Genomic DNA, 6043 nt, shown 5'->3' with positions numbered 1-6043 from the left:
ATATGTAAGATTTAGGAAGCTGAAATTGGACAGGACCTTTGAGGAATACAAAGGGAGGATAAAATCCAAACAGGAGATCAAGAAGACTAAAAAGATGAACAAATCCTCATTACAGGAAGGATGTGAAGCTATGGAGAAAGTGCAGAGGAGATTTACCAGGATGTTGTCTGGATTGGAAAATATGTCTGCTGAGGCAAGTTAGGACTTTTTGGAGCAAAGAAGTATGAGAGGTGACTTAATAAAGGTCTACCAGATTATGAGAGGCATAGATAAGGTAGACAGTCAGCACATTTTTCCCAGTGCAAGAGTAGCAAACACCAGAGGACACCTTTACAAAATGAAGCGAGGAAGGGAAATCGGGGAAGTTTTTTCACTGAGAGTTGTAGGTGCTTAGAATGCTTTGCTGGGGTGGTGGTGGAGGCTGGAACAATAGCGGCATTTAAGAGACTCTTAGGCACATGGGTGAAATAAAAATAGAGGGTTATTACATAGGGAAGGCTTAGTTTGTTTTTAGGAATACAGTAAAATCCCTGGTATCCGGCACCTATGGGGATTGGTAAATGCCGGAGAAGTGTATTTTCCTGTTGCTTGAGATTTACTCTGACAATGCCTAACTAATACATCTGCATTAAGAATAAACAGTTTAAAAGACAAAAATACTATACTCTACTTGCACTGAACAAACTTCACTTGCATAAATATATAAACTTAAAGCATTTTACTTTATTTTCAGTCACATTCTTTGAAAATATTTAACTGGTACTGCATCTGCACAGAGCCACCTGAAAGAAGAATAACAAAATAATTAACCCCTTGCCTTACCCCAAGTTTAAAGATAAAGCCTTTGACTGGGGCATCTCTTACTAAGCAGAGATAAGGAGAAACTTTAATAGAGTCATCCCAATGACAAGTGGCATCAATCAGCTCTTCATCCTGGGCAACGGCATTGCTATTTCACACAACTTTATTCAAACAGATGCTATGAGCAAAGCATGACCAAGGCACTCTGCTGGTTGAATAAGTTTGCAGAAGCAGCTGATTAATCCAGACGATCACTATATCTTAAATGTCAGTGGATCACTCTAGCCACTGGTTGCTATTAATAACACAATACATTCTGTGCCTTCCCTTTTCTTTGGCTCTACATGTGCTTCCCTCTTCTCATTCAAGCTCATTTCCTTATCCATTGTGCTCCTGCTGTTAGTAATTTTGCTGTTTGGCTGCTGTCCACTATTTAGGGACGTCTCCATTCCCTTGGCCCAGTGTATGAGAAGCTGCAAGAAATACCAGAAATATATTTTTACTCTTGTTCGGGGTTCAGGCTGTTGCATCAATCCAGATTTCATTCTTTTGGCTTTTTGAAGTTAAATTCACAATTTATTGAGAATTTGTGTTGAATTGTTGTCATTTTTTTCCCATTGGATATCTGCCTTGGATTGAGGCTGTCCAAATTAATTTTTCCTGTATTTTTTACAGTGGGAAAAGAAAAATTTCTGATGTATCAGTGCAGATTGGTTTTGATCTTAAGCCAAGTATTTGATCATGAATGTGCAAACCCAATGATTCTCAACTTTTTTTCTCCTTAAGACTACCTTTACTTACTGTGGACCACCCATAACAGGCACACAGACCACAAGTGGGAAGGGGTGGGGGGTGGGGAGAGGAGGGGGTGGTGACTGGTGATCAAGAGGCCCTTCCCAAACCACCAATAACATTTTTGTTTTGTGGGAATTTTATTGAGAATTTTTGTTTTATTATCATCAAATTTAGAACTTTGTTTTATAAACCTTGTTTATTTTATCAGTAGTTTTTTTGTTTTTGCTGCAACACTGCAGATCATCTATAACAACCCCACCAGTGATCTGTGGATTACAGGTTAAGAAACACCATGTTAACCCAACCCGCTGGACAAAGTGATGACTCACTGTCGCCCTTACTGTAGACACAAGTTGAAGAATCTTATGTATGTTCCATTTTAAATGTAGAATTACTTGACAATAATGGAACCTTTACCTTTTTTAACCTTTGTGGTTGAGAAAGTTTAATTATTGCACAATAAGGTTTTTCATTTGCTCTGTTTTATAATTGGAATTAAGTTAAACTCTAAAACATTAGTACACATAAATTTCAAAAAGTTGTAATATTTTTCTTAATCGGCATGGTTTATTTTTTTTGAAAGCAGCTACAAAAGATTGTAAGAGTTACGAAAAACATAATAGAGAATGCCAAGAAGCGGAATGGTTCAAGAATCTAATTGCTAATATTGTGTCAGCAAATCATCATCTCAGAAAGTGCTGAGTTTAATTTTGAACACAAGTTTTGCACTTGAAGTGCACTTGAGAAGGATTCAGCTGCAGAGCAAAATATTGCTGAAATGTTCACAAACTATTTAAATGTACATAATAGTTACTGTATGTAATCAAGTGTCTGTCTGGTCAGTAGATCCAGTATCATGCCAAATTTGTTGTAATGTGAAAAATAATGCAATTTTGAAACCATAAACTTTGAAAGTTTGATTTTTTTTTTAAGTATTGTGGAAGCACTAGGGGTGTGATAATGGAAAAGGATTGCATGTTCTAGAATATTTTGCTAGTCACTGCAGTTCATTTTCAGAGGGGATTGAATTTATTTTGAGGTATTAGTACATTTGCCTTTGCCAGAATTGTTGGATATTATTGAGCTTGGTAATCTGAAACTTTGAAAAGCAAAGTACCCTGATACCCATAGGGGAAAAGTGTAATTGTTTTCTGTAGCAAGCTATCCAGGTTTAGGCAGGATGCAAGGTTAAAAAACCATGGCGAGTGAATGTTTTATTTTCTTTGCAAAGTTTCACAGAAATGTGTTTTTAAAATATGGGGACTATAACTAATGACAGCTGCACTTGACAAAATTAGATCAGATGTTATCAAATGAATAATTACAGAATTCTTTGATAGCTGACAGTGTTAGCATTTTACATAGAATTAGAGAATATCATTCAACTTTTGTAGTATTTGACCGTCATAATTTTGTGCTTTACAATGTCAAATATTCAAACCCTGCTGTCCTCCCTGATGCTTGATCCAATCAATTATAAAGATATGTTTATTGTCATTTAGTTCAGTCAATTTTGTGCATGCAATATGAAAATAGTAATATCTTGTATTTCTTTCAAGTTATACAAAAGAAATATCACACTAATTTCTAACAATAGTTCTTCATTGTAAAGCTATTTTTAATGTAAAACATTAATTTCTAATCTACCATTGTATATTTAATACTTTTACTGTTGGCAATGATAATATTGGATGAAATCAAACAGGATCAATGTACCAAATGTATCGGATATATTTAACTTGTGAATGCTGGGTGGCACTGTGGGACTGCACAAAAGCAAATTGCCATTTTAACGGACTAACTGCAGTGATTACTCTACATTTTGCACACATCATATCCCAGAGAATATTTAATAGTTCGCCCAGTAAACTTTTCTTGGTGAAAGAGTGACAACTAGCATTTTGTACACTATTCATACAGTACAGATTTTATCAATATCAGGAGTGAATCTAAAGCCATGGTTTTCAAACTTTTTCTTTCCACTCACATACCACCTTAATTGATCCCTATGGCGTAGGTGCTCTATGATTAGTAAGGGATTACTAATCACAAAAAAAGGTTGAGAAACACTGCTCTAGACCCAATTGTTACTGAAATATTTTGCTTGAGAAAAATTGTCATTGGTCCATTTCGTTTGGAGTTATGAAACTGTGCACATAATGAGTCAATTAGATATGATTAAAACAGTGGTTTTCAAATGTTTTCTTTCCACTCACATGCCACCTTAAGCAATCCCTTACTAATCACAGAGCACCTGTGACATAGGGATTAATTAAGGTGGTGTGTGAGTGGAAAGAAAAAGTTTGAAAACCATTGATCTAAAGCAGGGGTGTCAAACTCAAATTCACAGAGGGCCAAAATTAAAAACTTGGACTAAGTCATGGGCCAAACTAAATATTTATTGAAAATTTTCAACAACATCTGCATGTTTTCTCTTCTTTCAACATATGTAATATTAAACTTTTTCTTATTAAAATAAATGTTTAATAATAGTTTTGGTTAAACTCTTTCCAGAAGAAGCATTAACAAATGAGAAATAAAATATTCAATAAATAATATTTCTCTATAGCCTTTAAGCTCCTTTTAAATGTTTTTTTTTTCACAAGCCAACAAGTCAAAAAAATAACAACTTGCTTCAATGACAAACAGGTTTGTCTTTTAAAATGATGAACATATAGTCTGCCTCCCACCTGTCTTGAAAGGTCCTGTTTTCTGTCTTTCGTTTGGCCATTTTTCGTAAGGGGTTTATTACATGTGAGTTAGGCGACAGGTCGTAGACACTAATGAAAGTAAAGAGAGGAGGTGGGGGCGATTAGCGGGCTGACGGGCCGGCGCCAACACATTTGCAAAGCATTCTGGGATTTGTAGTATTAGCTGTGCATGAGCTATACTGGCGCAGCGGCCAGCGGGCCAGCTCTAATACATATTTGATATGATCTTGCGGGCCAAATATAATTATATCATGGGCCAAATTTGGCCCGCGGGCCTGAGTTTGACATGTGTGATCTAAAGGAATGCACATTTCCTCTATAAATTGGAGATTAGTCGATGACTGAATGGCTTCAATGCAAATGGGAGTGTATTAAACTGCTTATATGTCTTTAATTCTATTGACATTGAGATATCTGTTCAGGCAATTTTGGAGATCACTGTAGATTGCCTCAGCACCTTCCATGGTCCTCACAGTGTACCAGTGCTAACAGGGAGTTAGTGCTTTCTCTAGCACTGATGGCTGTCAGTGCCTCAGTGCTGACACTGCTAACGACATTCCATTTACAACCTTTCCAGATGAAACATGACAGACTCTGCAATGATGCGAATAGCTGCCACATCAGTGTTACTAACCTCTGCACAAAGGAGATGATATGTCGTAAGAAAGGTCTGATTCATATAATTGCAGGGAGTTTAGAACCATTTCTACTAGTAAAGGTCAAATACTACAGAAGTTGAATCTATACTTCAAAATAGGGTTGGCTAAACTACGACCCCCTTGCCATCTGCAGCCTGTTGTCCATTTTTAAGAGGCCCAGGGTGAAATATTCCCCATTAGAACATAGTCTCAAACAATAAATTGCACTGCATGTACATTTGTTACATACTAGACATCAACAATAGAAATGAGCCCAGATAGTGTTATATTTTAAATAATATTAATAAACCATAATATAACTCTTTATTTAATTTAACTAACTTATCTAAATGTTTCTACACTTATCTAACGTAACCCCCAACTATGCACGAATATACTGGTGTGTCTGTGGAATACCCAAGCCACGACAACTCAAAGTTCAATTCTCAGAAACAGTTTAAAGTTCAGATTCAGAAATTCATTGTTGACACTTAGGCTTGAAATTAGTGTGACACACAGGCTTTAAATGAAATTAGAAGTTCATGAAGTGGGTCGAAGAGACCAGAATGTTTATAACTCATGAAACCCTTGTTGAGATGCTTCCAACAAAGTCCTTTTTGGACGAGTGCTAAAAACTCCCCTTTTCTTTGGCATAGGGGGACACAAAGCAAGTGATGCTCACAAAGATTCCTGAATTCTTTTCATGGGTCATCTGAACTCAAGTGATTCTCGCTCTGGTCACCATTCAAGTGTAGTATTTTTTAAGCAAGTAGAACCCTTTATGTGGGTCAGTTAAACAAAATTGACCTTCACTCTTTTTGGTCACAAAGTACCTTCTCATTTCTATATAACTAACTGGAGGAAATCAGGCAGGTTGCCTATTCACTCATTCCTTTATAATTTACAGGAGGAAATCCGGCAGATTGCCTATAACCACGAACGAGGCCAAGCCAGCATGTGCTGTCTCCTTAAAAGGCCCCTGAGCAAAATTGTGTGCAGTTTTCAGTCTTAATCTGTTGGTCACACGGTCTCTGCACCTGGGTTTTAGGGACACTGCCATGCTTCCCTTCAAATGTAGCTAATTTAGGAACACAATGT

The 6043-nt window shown here is 36.7% G+C and overlaps 1 long non-coding RNA gene across 1 annotated transcript in view; it reads right to left on the bottom strand.

Annotated features, from left to right (window-relative positions):
- Positions 1 to 944: 944 nt before the first annotated feature.
- LOC138742508 (uncharacterized) overlaps positions 945 to 6043 on the bottom strand; it is a 91843-nt gene continuing 86744 nt past the window's right edge. Inside the window, exon 3 of the long non-coding RNA XR_011344226.1 lies at positions 945 to 1274. This is a non-coding gene — a long non-coding RNA (uncharacterized lncRNA). The remainder of the gene's footprint in view (positions 1275 to 6043) is intronic.

Source organism: Narcine bancroftii, chromosome 9, assembly GCF_036971445.1.
Source record: "Narcine bancroftii isolate sNarBan1 chromosome 9, sNarBan1.hap1, whole genome shotgun sequence".
Taxonomy (NCBI): domain Eukaryota; kingdom Metazoa; phylum Chordata; class Chondrichthyes; order Torpediniformes; family Narcinidae; genus Narcine; species Narcine bancroftii.
The sequence above is the reverse complement of the archived record's forward strand: the minus strand, read 5'-3'. Positions and strand labels throughout refer to the sequence as shown.